At 41.1% G+C, this 16,909-nt stretch overlaps 1 pseudogene; it reads right to left on the bottom strand.

Annotated features, from left to right (window-relative positions):
* Nucleotides 1-1,111: 1,111 nt before the first annotated feature.
* Nucleotides 1,112-1,473, bottom strand: LOC126078024 (centromere protein W-like; annotated as a pseudogene).
* Nucleotides 1,474-16,909: the final 15,436 nt, after the last annotated feature.

Raw genomic sequence — 16,909 nt, 5'->3', positions numbered from 1 at the left:
ATTTTTGCTAAAATGTTTATTCTTGTGTACTTTATACATATAAAAAAGTCTGGAAGTATAAATATAAAACTATTAATGGTAGTGTCTGTTAGTGGTGGGATTGCAGTAATTTCTTTCTTTTTAATTAATTATGTGCTTCATTTGCAATCACTATGTATTGTTCATGAGAACGACCTAAATGATAGGGAAAGATGTTTTTAAAAGAAGGGTGTCAGGGAAATTTTTCTTTAAAAAAGACAAAGCTGCCAGTGTCGGTAATAAACATAGAAGAATGCAAAAATAAAAGCATATGATATGATAAAGAAACACCTAACAAAACTTTTTGGATGCAACCAAGGTTGTACTCAAAGGTAAATTCATAACCTTTAATGTTTTATCACTTAAAAAAAAAAAAGACTAAGATGCTTAGGCACAATCTCCTAATCTTTTGGTCACTAGAGAACATCACCAAAACCCAAAACCTATTGCCATCGGGCAGATTCTGACTCATAGCAACCCTGTAGGACAGAGTAGAGCTGCCCCGTAGGGTTTCCAAGGCTGTAATCTTTATAGGAGCAGACTGCCACATCTTTCTCCCACAGAGCTGCTGGGGGCTTCAAACCGCCAACCTTTCAGTTAGCAGCTGAGCACTTAACCACTGCACCAACAGGGCTCCAGGGAACATTACCCACTTAAACATTTTAGTCATAAGAAAAGTGTTAGAAATATAATCCATTGCTCCTTGCTGTTTCTCCTTATGCAGACCCCATGCTTGAAGATGGGAACAGCTTGTTACAAACTTTGTGTTCTAGAATTCCTTTATTCTGGTATAAAGAGTGGGTTTAAATGCTATGAGTAAAATTCTAAGGAAACTAACTCTTCAATAGAAAATCCTTCTAGAAATTTTTTATTCCTCTCAAATTCACCAAGGTTTTATTTTTTTAAGGTTAAATAATTTTATGTGTTTACTTGAGATGTTTCAATACCAGCAAAAAAAAAAAAATAGAAATGCACATATCTTTCAACTAGCCAATACTTTAATAATCCACAACACAAATAGATAGGTAAAAAGTGATTTCACCTCCTGTTACCACCTATATCAGATGGTTTTCAAGAATGTATTCTTTGACTTCTAACCTCTACTTTTCTTTAGAATTACCTTTGCTGCAGCCAGATTGTGCTCCTTTTTAGTGATTCCACATTTATTCTCACAAGCATTTATCCTGGACTCTTCTCCTAATCGATGAACAAACAGTAAACACTTCAGATTAACCAGTAAATTACCATTAGTCTCCAGACAAAGATGAGGCCTCTCATGGCAAGTTTTAGAAAACCTCCAAGAGCCTTTTGCTTTACCTTCTTCCTCTGGGGACTGCGGTCAAGAGCGTAATTTTCCCCCTCAGGTACCAGCCGTCTCAGCTCCCAAGGTACCCCTGCACGGCACACACTGTCCCGCCAGCAGATGCAGGAAGAATAGCCCCAGGACTCCAACATTTCTTCAGGCTCTGAGACACAGGCTCAAAAAGGTTTGAAGAAATTATAATATTCAACTTTCAGCCAAAGATTGAACAGGCCCATGGAACAAAGCAAGACTAAAGGGGCACACCAGCCCTGGGGCAGGGATTGGAAGGCAGGAGGGAACAGGAAAGATGGTAAAAAGGAACCCAGGGTTGAGAAGGGAGAAAGTTGACACATCGTAGGGTTGTTAATCAATGTCATACAACAATGTGTGTACTAACTGTCTGATGAGAAACTAGTTTGTTCTGTAAACCTTCATCTAAAGTACAATTAAAAAAAGAGAGAGAGAGGAAAAAAAGAAATTATAATATTCAGTACTGGTAACAGGAAGTGATGCAGCATTGTCATATATTGTTGATGGGATCCTAAAATAGAAACACCTTCTTGGAAAGCAATTTGCCACTATGAATTAAGTCTCTTAAAATGGTTCTTCCCCCTTAGTCCAGTAAATACCCCTCTAATAAACTATCCTAAGGAATAAAATCTAAAATGCAGAAAATTCATGCATAGGAATGTTCGTCATGACACTATTTTAAATGAGACAAAATTTTCCAAAAGTAAGAAATACAAAAAACAGTCTATCACTGCTGAAAGAGATTAAATAAGACTTAAACAAATGGAATGATAGTCCATGTTCATGGATTGGAAGACTTAATGTTGTTAAAACGTGAGTACTTCCTAAAACGATCTATAGATCCAACACAATCAAGATCAAAATTCCAAAATCCTTCTTTACAGAAGCAGAAAAACCAATCCTCAACAGTATATGGAGTAGCAAGAGGCCTCGAATAGCTAAAACAATGTTGAAAGAGAAGAACAAAGTAGGAAGATTCAGACTTCCTAATTTTAAAACATATAATGCAGCTACAGTAATCAAAACTGCCTGGTACTGGTATAACAATAGACACATAGACCAATGGAATAGAATTGAGTCCAGAAATAAACCCACACATCTATAGTCAACTGATTTTTGACAAGGATGCTAAGCCCATTTAGTGGGGAAAGAAAAGTCTCTTCAACAAATGGTGCTAAGAAAATTGGATTTCCACGTGCAGAAAAATGAAACAAGATCCATGCCTCACACCATACACAAAAACAAATTCAAAATGGATTAAGAACCTTAATAAACAAACTAAAACAATAAAATTCTTAGAAGAAAAAGCTAGGCCAATGCTGTCAGGCCTAATTTTTAACAATGGATTATCTAATAACAAAAACACAAACAGCAAAAGACAAAATAAAAAAAAAAGGGACCCCATAAAAACTAAAAACTTTTGTTCATCAAAAGACTTTACAAAAAAAAAGTGAAACTATAAGGTACTGACTGGGAGAATAGCTTTGCAAACCATATATCCAGCAAGAATCTAATAAACAATACATGTATAAAACTTTGACAACTTAACAACAAAAAGACAAATAACTCAATCATAAAATGGGCAAAGGACTTGGGTAAACATTTCACCAAGAATGATATTCAAATGGCCACCAACCACATGAAAAGATGATCCGCACAGGGATGGATTAAGCAATAAACCAGGTATGCACCAGCTAACATTCAGCAAGGTACAAACAGGCTTATTTGTGTTTACTTACTAACTGATGATGTACAATTTCACATGAGTTTGTGGCAAAGCTCATGTGAAATCGTGCGTTACCAATTAGTAAGTAAGCACAAGTAAGCTCATGTGAGCCTTGCTTATTGGGTAATCTGTCCCTGGTTCAGGGTCATTAGCCATCAGAGAGATGCAAATCAAAACCGTAATGAGATACCATTTCACTCCCACTAAGATGGATAAGATAAAAAATAAAAGAAGAAACAGAAAATAACAAATGTAGTTGAGAATGTGTGGAAATTGGAACCCTTACACATTGCTGGTGGGAATGCGAAATGGTACAAGCATTGTGGAAAACAGTGTGGTGGTTTCTCGAAAAACGAAAAATAGAACTACAATATGACACAGCCATTCCAGTCATAGGTATATAACGAAAACACTTGAAAGCAGAGACTCAGACAAAGACTTGTACCCCAGTGTTCTTTGCAGCACTATTTACAATAGCCAAAAGGTGGTGTCTTAGGCTGGGTTCTCTAGAGAACCAAAACCAGCAAAGTGCATACATATATAAAAAGAGAGAGACCTATATCATCGAAATGTCTCACCAGGCTGTAGGGCTGGAACTTCGCAAGTCCGTGGGTCGTGCTGGAGGCTTCTGATTCATGTAGCTGTAGGGGCCGGAGAACTCAAGATAGGCTGGTCAGAGAGCAGGGCTCTTGCTCACAGGCTGCAAAGAGTGACGAATCCCTAAATTGGCATGCAAGACCACAGGTAAGCTGCTAGCTCAAGTCCCAAGAACTGGAGGTCAGATGAACAGGTGCCAGCTGCAGGATCTGGGTTGAGCAAAAAGCCACAAGCTTTCCTAGAATGGTCATTTATATTCAATGCAGGCCACGTGTCCAAGGAAATTTCCTTTCAACTGATTGGCTACTCATGGCAGGACTGTTGTCATCGAGTTAATTCCAACTCTTAGCGACCCTATAGGACAAAGTAGAATTGCCCCATAGAGTTTCCAAGGAACACCTGGTAGATTCAAACTGCCAACCTTTTGGTTAGCAGCAGTAGCACTTAACCACTATGCCACCAGGGTTTCCCATCATGGAGGTGATCACATTATATCAAATCTCATCATGGAAGTGATCATAACATCATACAACTGCCAAACCACAGAGTATCATGGCGCAGCCAAATTGACACACAACGTTAACTATCACAGGTGGAAACAATGTAATTCCCATCAACAGATGAATGGATAAACAAAATTTGGAGCATACATACAATGGGATACTACTCAGCCAGTAGGAGAAAAGAAGTATTGATATACGCACAGTATAGATGAAAGTTGAAGACATTATGCTGAATGAAATAAGCCAATCACAAAAGAACAAATATTGTATGACCTCACTTATTTAAAAAGAAAAGACAAATGCATGGAGACCAAAGTTTATTAGCAGTTACCAGGGATAGGAGGGAGGGAGAAAAGGAGGGCTAATGGTGATGGAAAAAATTAATTGATTAAGGGCAGGGTTGCACAGCTGATTATTGTAATTGTTGTCAATAAGTTGTGTGCCTGTAAAAAGTTGAATTGGCAAAACTTGTGTGATAGATATATTTACAACAATGACAAATTAAAAAGAAAAGAGTAGCAACTGAGGCTGCTTAGGTACGGCCAAGTACTTCAAGGGATTTGGGTCCTTCGTTTGGAGGTTTAAGGTCATGGTTTCATAGGACATCCCAGTTATTGGCCTAATAACTTTTTTAGTATTTCTGTTCTACCTCCTAGCTTGTTGCATAGTACCTGGGGTCTTAAAAGTTTGCAAGCAGCCATCCTAGGCACAAAAATTAGTCTCTCTATTCACCTGGAGCAACAGAGGAAGGATAGTCAGGAGTAAGAGGAGGAAATGGAATGTGTGGCTGATTGTCTCTATGGACAACTGCCTTCTTTGCCATGAAACCAGAAGAACAGAATAGTGCCCAGCTGCCATTATTGTATATTTTCATCAAAGATTCCATAGAAGAATTCTGATCAAAAAGAGGAAAGTACAGAACAAAGTTTCAAGTTCTCGTAGACTTCAAACTTCCTGGCACCGTGGAGGGTGGATGAACCCCTGAAACTATTGCTCTGAGATAATCTTTAAAACCTTAAACCAAAAATATCCCCTGAAGTTTTCTTAAAACCAAACGATAGTTTAGATTTACTGGTAAAAAAATATATGCTTTGAGCATTATGCTCTATTAAGGAATATTTACCTATGTGGGATCAGATTGACAACAGCAACTTGAAAGATTAGATAAGAACTTTAGAGGGCAGTTTATGTTAATGGGGGATGAACAACTCAGAAAAGAAGGGTGAGAATGTTTGCACAACTTGAAGAATGTAATCAATGTCACTAAATTGTACATGTAGAAACTGTTGAATTGGTATATTTTTGCTGTGTATATTCTCAACATCAGCAAAAAAATAAATGTAATCCAGAAAAAAGGTCTAAAGTTCGGACAAAAAGGAAATTATGAAGCATATTATGATAAATCCAAAGTTAGTGAATTGTTTAACCATTCACCTGTTGAAGAACATCTGAGCTGTTTCCAATTTGAGGCTGTCGTGCTTAAATCTACCATTTTATTATTTGTTTTCTCAGTTCCTTGTTCCCCTGTTTGTCTCCTCTTATCTTCCTGGGGTTAATTGAACATTTTTTTAGGATTCCATTTTGATTAATTTATAGTGCTTTGACTATATCTCTTTGAATAGTTTTCCTAGTAATTGCTCTGGGTATTACAATATGTTGTTGTTGTTAGGTGCTGTTGAGTCAGTTCTGACTCATAGCAGCCCTATGTACAATAGAAGGAAACACTGCCCAGTCCTGCACCGTCTGCACAATCGTTGCTATTCTTGAGTCCATTGTTGCAGTCACCGGGTCAATCCATCTCATTGTTGAAAGTCTTCCTCTTTTTCACTGACCCTCTACTTTACCAAGCATGATGCCCTTCTCCAGGGACTGGTCCCTCCTGATAACATACCAAAGTATGTGAGACAATGTCTCACCATCGTTGCTTCTAAGGAGCATTCTGGCTGTACTTCTTCCAAGACGGATTTGTTCGTTCTTTCGGCACTCCATGGAACATTCAATATTCTTTGCCAACATCATAATTCAAAGGCATCAGTTCTTATGCAGGTTTCCTTATTCATTGTTCAGCTTTCACATACATATGAGGTGATTGAAAATACCATGGCTTGGGTCAGGCTCATCTTAGTCCTCAAAGTGACACCTTTGCTTTTGAACACTTTAAAGAAGTCTTTCGCAGCAGGGTTTGCCGAATGCAATGCGACCTCTGATTCCTTGACTGCTGCTCTCATGGGTGTTGATTGTGGATCCAAGTAACATGAAATCCTTGACAAGTTGAAAACGAGTCCAAGAGAACCAAAGTTCAACCTTGAGTATATCCCACCTGAATTTAGAGGCTATTTCAAGAATAGATTTAATGCACTGAACACTAATGAGTGAAGACCAGATGAATTGTGGAACGACATTAAGGACATCATACATGAAGAAAGCAAAAGATCATTAAAAAAAAAAAGGAAAGAAAGAAAAGACCAAAATGAATGTCAAAAGAGACTTTGAAACTTGCTTTTGAATGTAGAGTAGCTAGAGCAAAATCACAATATATATAAGTGAATTCTCATAGGCTACTGGTGTCAACATTTTACCACTAGAATGAAGTGTTGAAATCTAACCTCCAATTTGATCCCTTTGCCGTCCCCACTTTTAGGTATCATCTTGAATATCAAATGGCATTATAACTTTTGTTTCCATCATCAAATATGAGTTTTAAAACTAATGAGGAGCCACTAGCTGAGTGAAGTAAGTCAATCACAAAGGCACAAATACAGTATCAGACCACTATTATAAAAACTCACGAAAAGGTTTATACGGAGAACCAATCTTTGATGGTTATGAGGGAGGGGAGGAGCAGAGGGGGACACTAAATAAGCAACAGATAAGTGGTAACTTTGGTGAAAGGTAAGACAATACACAATACTGGGGAAACCAGCACAACTTGACCAAGGAAAGGTCATAGAAGCTTCACAGACACATCCGAACTCCCAAAGGGATCAAATTACTGGGCTGAGGGCTGGGGACCATAGTCTCAGAGGACATCTAGCTCAATGGGCATAACATAGTTTATAAGGAAGATGCTGTACATCCTACTTTGGTGAATAGTGTCTGGGGTCTTAAAAGCTTGAGAGCAGCCATCTAAGATACATCTACTGGCCGCACCCCACGGGGAGCAAGGGAGAATGAAGAAAACCAAAGACACAAGGGAAAGATTAGTCCAAAGGACTGATGGACCACAACTACCACAGCCTCCACCAGACTGAGTCCAGCACAACTAGGTGGTTTCCGGCTACCACCACTGACTACTCTGGCAGGGATCACAATAGAGGGTCCTGGACAGAGCTGGAGAAATATGTAGAACAAAATTCAAACTCAAAAAAAAAAACAGACTTACATGTCTGACAGAGACTGAAGAAATCCCAAGAGTATGGCCCCCAGACACCCTTTTAACTCACTATAGAAGTCACTCCTGAGGTTCACCCTTCAGCCAAAGATTAGACAGGCCCATGAAACAAACAATAATACCCATAGCTCAACCATGTAAACAAGTCTAAATGGGCACACCAGCCCAAGGGGAAGGACGAGAAGGCAAGAGGGGACAGACAGAAAAGCAGGACAAAATGGAAATGGGGAACCCAAGGTCAAGAAAGGGAGAGTATCGACACATCACGGGGTTGCCAACCAATGTCACAAAGTATGTGTATTCATTGTTTAATGAGAAACTAATTTGCCCTGTAACCTTCACCTAAAGCACAATTAAAAAAAACTAATGAGGATAAACTGCTGCATGTACTCATATTTCTGCTTATGATAGTTAGGGTTCTGTGTCAGCTTGGCTGGGCCATGATTCTCAGTGGTTTGGCAGTTATGACGCAGTCTGGCAGTCATATAATGGTGAGATTTATATAGTGAGATCACCTCCATGATGGGATCTGCTGTGAGTAGCCAATCAGTTGAAAGGGAGTTCCCCTGGGGGTGCGGCCTGCACCCAATATAAGTGGACATTCTGGCAAGGTTCATGGGTTTTTGTTCACTCTGGATCCTGCAGCTTGCTCCTGTTCATCTGACTTCAAGTTCTTGGAACTTGAGCTAGCAGCTTACCTACCATCTTGCCTGCTGATCTTGGGATTCATCAGTCTTCACAGCCTGTGAGCCAGAGCCCTGCTCTCTGACTTATCAGTCTTGGGTTCACTAGCCTCTGCAGTTACATGAATCAGAAGAAGCCTCCAGCCTGACCCACAGACTGGGAAAGTTCCAGCCTCTACAACTATGTGAGCCATTTCCTTGATATAAATCTATATGTGTACGTATACACATACACACATACTTTGCTGGTTCTGCTTCTCTAGAGAACCCAGCCTAAGACATTTTGTACTGAGAGTGGTTCTAGAGAAACAAAGTTGTAAGGATGCGTTTTCTAAATTGGTTCTCAAGTCTGGTTAGTCCTAAAGATGTTGATGACCCTGCTTCTGGTAGTAAAGAGGGCACTGCTAATCCATGACTTGAGGCAGCAATAGAAATACACAAAATATCACCACTGATAGATCAGGTATTTGTGAGAGGCAAGGCTCTGGGTGGTCACATATTTGATACCTTTCTACAATTTTTTCAGAGTGAGAAGTGTAAGGAAGCTGGTTAGTTGGTCCTATTTTTGCTAGACAAAGTGGTAAAAGAAAGAGATGAGCTTAGGGCTCCAGAGTCAAAGCATTAGTGCCTCATAAATAACCTCAAAGTTTCTGCTTGTGCCTTGAAAGAAAGTCTTATTTCGTGTAATAACAGAGCTGAAACTGCCGAAAACCAAACCCACAGTCTTACTGTAAAAAAAAAAACAGTGCTATCACTGTAAGAGTGGCTAAATTACAATGCCAACCGAATTTCCAACCTCCAGCTGGGTCTGAAGTTAAAGTCAGGGCATCCACTGGGAAGAAATGGAACCCTGAATATTGGGATGGGGACATATGGGCAGATAATCAGAAAGCTGGGGACACTGATCCTATAAATTCTGTTGAATCACTCCTGCCAACAAAGCCAGCCTTCTCACTCCCATCTGAAGAAATTACTCCATCTTTGTCTGATATGCCACCCTTCCCAGTAAAACCATTAGCCCCGCCACCCCCATCTGATGAGATTTATCCAGGTGTTTCTAAAGAGCCTTTGTCTGAGTCATTGCCTGGGGCATTGTCTAAGGCAAATGCCTTACAAGACAATGTTGAACGCTCTCAAAACACATCCCCACCACCCATTTTGGCTTCTAGATCTATAACTAGACTTAAGTCCCAGCAAGCCCCAAAAGGTCAAGTACAAACTGTGACCCAGGAGGAGGTACGCTACACTCCAAAAGAATTGCTTGACTTTTCTAATATGTACAAACAGAAACGTGGGGAATATGTGTGGGAATGGCAACTAAGGGTATGGGGTAACAGTGAAAGAAACATAAAGATAGATCAGTCTGAGTTTATTGATATGGGCCCACTAAGCAAAAATTCTTCACTCAGTGTTTCAGTTCCAGAGTTTAGGAAACCACTTAATAGTTTATTTGCTTGGGCTGATGAAGTATGGATTATGTGAAGGCCTACAACAAATCAAGTCAAAGTACCAGACCTGTCTTGGTATACTGTAGAAGAAGGTATCCAAAGGCTTAGGGAAATTGGCATGCTAGAGTGCCTTTATCAGGTTAGACCCACAGACCCACACATGAAATGCCCAGAGGGCACATCTTTTACCACAATGGTGAGGAACAAATTTGTGAAGGGAGCCCCAGCATCCCTGAAGACTGCTGTTATTGCTATTTTATGTAAGTCAGATTTGACAGTGGGAACTACCCTAACTGAATTAAGACACTTAACTACAATGGGGCTGATCAGGCCCTGTGATGGTAGAGACCAAGTAGCAGCACTGAGTTGACAAACACAAGGTGAGTGTGGTTACCATAATGAACAGTGAAGTCAAAGCAATAAGTAGAATAGTCTGACACATATGGACTCATGGCAACAGCTATTTAGTCAAGGTATCTCTAGGACTGAAATAGGAACGCTACTAAATATTTACTTGATTTGTACAAGAAGAATTCTAGGTCAAGTGAACAGCAGTCTAACTCGAATCACCAGAACAGAGTCACAGTCCCTCGATCAATTCCCAGACTTGAGCGAGTTTAAGACCCACAACCCCTAGAATGAGGGGAAGTTGAGTCCCCTTGAGGAAGGACCTTACTACAACTGCCATAAATTTATACTGTTAATCTTTCTCCCAGCACTCCCCAAAGGGATCTACAGCCTTTTACAAGGATAACGGTTCATTGGGGAAAAGGAGCAATCAGACTTTTCAGGCATTACTGGATACTAGATCTGAACTGACACTAATTTCAAGAGACCCAAAGTATCACTGTGGCCCACCAGTCAGAGTGGTGACATATGGAGGTCAGGTTATTAATGGAGTCTTAACTCATGTCCATCTCACAGTAGGTCCAATGGGTTCCCAAACCCATCCCGTAGTGATTTCCCCAGTTCCAGAATGCATAATTGGAATGGATATACTCAGCAACTGGCAGAATCACCACATTGAATCCCTGACAAATGGAGTAAGGGCTATTATGGTGGGAGGAACCAAGTGGAAGTCATTAGAATTGCCCCTACCTAGGAAAATGGTGAATCAAAAGCAATATAGCATTCCTGGATGGATTGCAGAGATTGGTGCCACCATCAAGGACTTGAAGGATGCAGGGGTGGTGATTCCAACCACATCCCCATTCAACTTTCCTATTTGGCCTGTGCTAAAAACAGATGGACCTTGGAGAATGACAGTAAATTATCAAAAACTTAACCAGGTGGTGACTCTGACTGCAGCTGCTGTTCCATAGGTGATTTCATTGCCCGAGCAAATTAATACATCTCCTGGTACCTTGTATGCAGCTATTGATCTTGGCTAATGCCTTTTTCTCCATACCTGTTTCAAAAGACCACCAGAAGCTGTTTGCCTTTGGCTAGCAAGGCCAATAATACACATTCAGTGTCAAATGTATATCAACTCTTCAGCCCTATGTCATAATTTAGCCCGCAGGGATCTTGATCGCTTTTCCCTTCCACAACATGCCACACTGGTCCATTACCTTGATGATATGCTGATTGGACCTAGTAAGGAAGAAGTGTCAGTGGCTCTGAGTTAATGATAAACAGTTTACATGCCAGAGGGTGGGAAATTAATCTGAAAAAAGTTCAGGCACCTTCCTTCCACCTCAGTGAAATTTCTAGGGCTTCAATGGTGTGGGGCATGTTAAGGTATTCATCCTAAAGTAAATGACAAGTTATTGCGTCTGGCCCCTCCCACTATTAAAAAGGAGGCAAGATGCCTAGTAGGCCTCTTTGGATTTTGGAGGCAACATATTCCTCATTTGAGTATGTCACTCCAGCCTGTATTTATCAAATGACTTGAAAAGCTACTAGTTTCGAGTGGGGCCCAGCAAAAGAGAAGGCTCTTCAACAGGTTCAGGCTGCTGGGCAAGTGGCTCTGCCACTTGGGCCGTAAGATCTGGCTGATCCAATGGTGCTTGAAGTGTCCAAGGCTGATACAGATGCTCTTCGGAGTCTTTGGCAGGTCCATATTGGTGAATCACAGCACAGACCATTAGGATTTTGGAGCAAAGCCCTGTCATACTCTGCAGATAACTACTCTCCTTTTGAGAAACAGTGTTTGGTTTGTTACTGGGCCTTAGTGGAGACTGAGCACTTAACCAAGGGCCATCAAATCAACATGCATCCTGAGCTATCCATTATGAAATGGGTGTTTTCTGACCCACAGAGCCATGAAGCTGGACATGCACAGCAGTACTCCATCATTCAATGGAAAAAAAAAAGCTGCTGCCGTCAAGTCAATTCCAACTCACGGAAACCCTATAGGACAAACCAGAATTGCCCCATAGAGTTTCCAAGGAGCACCTGGTGGATTCGAACTGCCAACGTTTTGGTTAGCAGCCACAGCACTTAACCATTACACCCATCAGGGTTTCCATTCTACGGAACTGGTATATAAAAGATCTGGCTAGAGTTGGACCTGAAGGCACAAGTAGTTGCATGAGGAAGTGGTCCAAATGCACATGGTCTCCACTCTTGTCACATCACCTTCCATCTTCTAGTCTGCACTTATTGCCTCATGGGGAGTTGCTTATAATCAGTTGACTGAGGAAGAGAAAACTTGTGCCTGATTTACAGATGAGATGGTCCCATGAGATATGCAGGCACCACACAAAAGTAAACAATGCCAGCACTACAGCCCCTTTCTGGGACCTCCCTGAAGGGAAATTCTTCCAACGGGCAGAACTTCGAGCAGTGCACATGGTTGTTCACTTTGCTTGGAAGGAGAAGTGACTGAATGTGTGATTGTATACTGATTCATGTGCTATGGCCAATGGGTTTGGCTGAATGGTCAGAGACTTAGAAGGAACATGATAAGAAAACTGAAAGACTAGGAGTTATGGGGAAGAGGTATGTGCATAGACCTCTCTGAATGGGCCAAAGAAGCGAAGATATTTGTGTGTTATGTGAATGTTCACCAAAGGGTGACCTCAGAAGAGGATGATTTTAACAATCAAGTGGATAGGATAACTTGTTCTGCAGAAACCACTTATCTTCTTTCCCCAGCCACTCTGGTCATTGCCCAGTGGCTCATGAACAAAGTGGCCATGGTGGCAGGGATGGGCTCAGCAACATAGACTTTCACTCAACAAGACCAAATTGGCTACAGCCACTGCTGAGTGCCCAGTCTGACAGAAGCAGAAACCAACACCTAGTTCCCAATATGGCATCATTTCTCAAGGTTATCTGTCAGCCACCTGGTGGCAGGTTAATTACATTGGACCACTTCCAGCATGGAAAGGACAGCATTTTGTTCTTACTGGAATAGATACTACTCTGGATAAGGATTTCCTTCCCTGCACACAATGTTTCTGCCTAAACTACCATCCATGGACTTACAAAATGCCTTATCCACCATCATGGTATCCCACACAACATTGCCTTGGATCAAGGGACCCACTTCACAGCAAATGAAGTGTGGTAAAGGGCCCGTGGTCATGGAATTCACTAGTCTATGTTCCCCACCATCCTGAAGCAGCTGGCTTGATAGAACAATTGAATGGTCTTCTGAAGACACAATTACAGTGCCAGCTAGGTGGCAATACCTTGCAGGTTTGGGGCAATGTTCTCCAGAAGGCTGTATATGCTCTAAACCAGTCTCCAAAATATGGTGCTGTTTCTCCCATAGCCAGGATTCATGGGTCCAGGAATCAAGGGGTGGAAATAGGAGTGGCACCACTCACTATTACCCCTAGTGTCCCGCTCGCAAAAAGTTTGCTTCCTGTCCCTGTGACCCTGTGCTCTGCAGGTCTGGAGGTCTTAGTTCCAAAGGGAGGAATGCTTCCACCTGGAGACACATCACTGATTCCATTAAGCTTGAAGAATGCCACCTGGCCACTTAGGGCTCTTTATGCCTCTGGATCAACAGGAAAAGAGGGGAGTTAACATATTGGCTGGTGTGACTGATCCTGATTACCAAGAAGAAATTGGATTGATATTACATAATGGAGGTAAAGAAAAGTATGTCTGAAATGCAGGAGATCCCTTAGGGTGTCCCTTAGTACTACCAAGCCCTGTGATTAAAGCCAATGGAAAGCTACTGCAACCCAATTCCAGCATAACTACTAATGGCCCAGACCCTTCAAGAATGAAGGTTTGGGTCACCCCACCATGCAAAGAACCATAACCTGCAGGGGTGCTTGCTGAGGGCAAAGGGAACGTGACCAGCTGCAGAAACAAAATTTTTTGTTTTTGAGTATTTCTGCCTTGTACATGTGCATCAAATATTTTTGTTGTCTTCACTTTTAAAATATAAGATGTAAACAGGGCTAGTGTGTTTTCAGTTGTACGTGTTTTTGTTGTATCATGTTAGGCCCAAGTAAAACTTCATTATTGTCTTTATTCAGGGATTGTGTATGGTTTAAGGAGATGTATACAGGTGCCAAATTCACAAGGGGTGGACTGTGATAATTAAGGTTATGTGTCAAATTGGCTGGGCCATGATTCTCAGTGGTTTGGCAGTTTCAATGTAGTTTGACAATTCCCTGATGAGATCATCTCCATGATGGGATCTGCTGTGCATAGCTAATCAATTGAAAGGGAGTTTTTTGCGGGGGGATGTGCCCTGCATCCCATATAGGCGGACTTTGTGGCAAGGCTGATGGGCTTTTGCTCACTCTGGATCCTGCAGCTGGCTCCTGTTTGTCTGACCTCCTGTTCTTGGGACTTGAGCTAGCAGGTTACCTGCTGTCTTGCCTCCCAGTCTTGGGATGTGTCTGTCTTCACAGCCTGTGAGCCAAAGCCCTGCTGTCTGACTTGCCAACCTTGGATTCACCAACTCCTGTAGGTACATAAATCAGGAAATGCCTCCAGCCTGACTCACAGACTGGGGACGTTCCAGCCTCTACAACCATGTGAGCCATTCCCTTGTTATAAATCTTTCTGTATATATTTACACTTTACTGGTTTTGCTTCTTTAGAGAACCCATCCTAAGATACGCTCTTTCCACTGTTTTTTCTCCTTTGTGCTACTTCAAGGTGTCTTCTTTCATTGTTTCCTTTGTTCAAAAAACTTCCTTTAGCCATTCCTTAAGAGTAGGTCTGCTAGTTACAAATTCTTTTAATTTTCTTCCTCTGAGAGTATCTTTGTTTCCCTGTCATTCCTGAGAAAAAATTTCAATAATACAGAATTCACAGTTGACAGTTCTTTTCTTTCAACACTTGAAAAAATGTTATACCATTTTCTCTGGCCCCCATGGTTTCAGATGAGAAATCCACTGTAATTTGCTTTAACATTCCTATATGGGTAATGTGTCCCTGGTTTGCAGTTCAAACCCACCCAGAGGCACCTAGGAAGACAAGCATGGTGATCTGCTTCCAAAAGGTCACAGCCTTCTCTGCGCACGTGGGATCACCATTAGTCAGAAGCAACTCAAAAACAACTAAGGAGAAAGTGGATAATGTATCATTTCTTTCTGGTTGCTATCAAGGACTTTTGTTTGTTTGTTCCTTTGTCTTTTGTATTCAGAAATTTAACTATGATGTGTCTTACTGTGAATTTCTTTGTTTATCCTGTATTTTTTTTTTTTAACCAAATATCACGTTTTCAGCCATTATTTCTTCAAATACTCTTTCAGCTCCACTCTTTCTCTGACAGGACTCCAGTGATACAAATGTTGGATCTTTTGCTATTGCCTCAAAGGTTCTTGAGACTCTATTCTTTGTCTGTTTGTTTCTCTTTTTTTTTTTTAGTCCATTTTCTCTCTGTTGTTCCCACTGGGTAAATTCTATTGATCTGTCTGTCCTCAAGTTCACTGATTCAATCCTCTGTCATCTCCACTCTACTATTGAGCCCATCCTGTGGGGAGGGGAGGCTATTTCTGTTATTGCATTTTTCAGATACAGCTTTTATAACTTCTATTTCTTTGCTGAAATTTTCCACTTTTTAGTTTGTTTCAAGAAAATTTATAGTTGCTTGTTGAGGCATTTTTATGATTAAAAAAAAAAATTCCTATCAAGTCAAGTCGATTACAACTCATAAGGACCCTTTAGGACACAGTAGAACAGCCCCATAGGGTTTCCAAGGAATGGCTGGTGGATTCAAGCTCCCAACTTTTTGGTTAGCAGCCAAACGCTTAACTCTGTGCCACTAGGGCCCCATTTTTATGATAGCTGCTTTTAAATTCTTGCCAAATAATCCCAAAATCAGCTTAATCTCTGTGTTGCCATCAATTGATTTTCTTTTTGTATTCAAGTTATGATTTTCCCGGTTTCTGGTCTGATGGATGATTTTTTATTGTATCCTTCACATTTTTTCTATTACATTAGGAGACTGCATGTATACTATTAAATATTTTAAAAGTCAATCACCCTGTTTAACAGACAGGTCCTGGCCTAGTTTTTGGTCTGTGGTTCCAACAAAGACTGAATAATCTTTTTTTTTTATATATAGTGCTAAATTGTTCTGCTTGGTTTATCTGGTTCTGCTGAAGCTCCCACTCATCCCTGCTGGTGCCTGAGGACAGAGAAAGAGTCTAGGCCACCTGGTGGGTGCCTTTGGTAGGCAAAGGGATTCTCGACCCATGGGTCAGAAGGGCTTCCTGGACCAGGCCACTCGTTGTGGTGCAACCCCCCTTTCCGGTGCTGCCAGGCTGTCCTGTGTCTCTGGGTTGGGAAATGGAGTCTCGGGCCCTGTGGAAAAGGAGGGTACTTCCTCTGGATGCTTATTGCGTTGAGGCTCCCAATCCAATAAGCAATGAGCTTGCTGGTGTTTTTCAGCAGGACTGTCATTTATTCTGAGGGTGAAATGAGCCTACCTGGGCTGCCTTCTGTTAATAGCTTGCAGGTCAATGTATTCATTTCCTAGAGCTGCTCCAACAAATTACCACAAACTGGGTGGCATAAAACAATAGAAACTTATTCTGTCACAATTCTGGAGGTTGAAAGTCCAAAATCAAGGTGTTAGCGGGATCATATTCTCTCCGAAGGATTAAGAACCCACCCTACTCCAGTATGATCACATTTTAACTAATTACGTCTTCCAAAACCTGGTTTGCAAATATGTTCACATTCTGAAGGTCTGTGAAGGACATGAATTTTGGGGGGCACCATTCAACCCAGTACAGTCTGCCCTCCGGCCCCCTAAAATTTTTGTTCATCTACATGCAAAATATATTCA

The sequence above is a fragment of the Elephas maximus genome, chromosome 6, assembly GCF_024166365.1.
Source record: "Elephas maximus indicus isolate mEleMax1 chromosome 6, mEleMax1 primary haplotype, whole genome shotgun sequence".
NCBI classification, from domain to species: Eukaryota; Metazoa; Chordata; class Mammalia; order Proboscidea; family Elephantidae; genus Elephas; species Elephas maximus.
The sequence above is the reverse complement of the archived record's forward strand: the minus strand, read 5'-3'. Positions and strand labels throughout refer to the sequence as shown.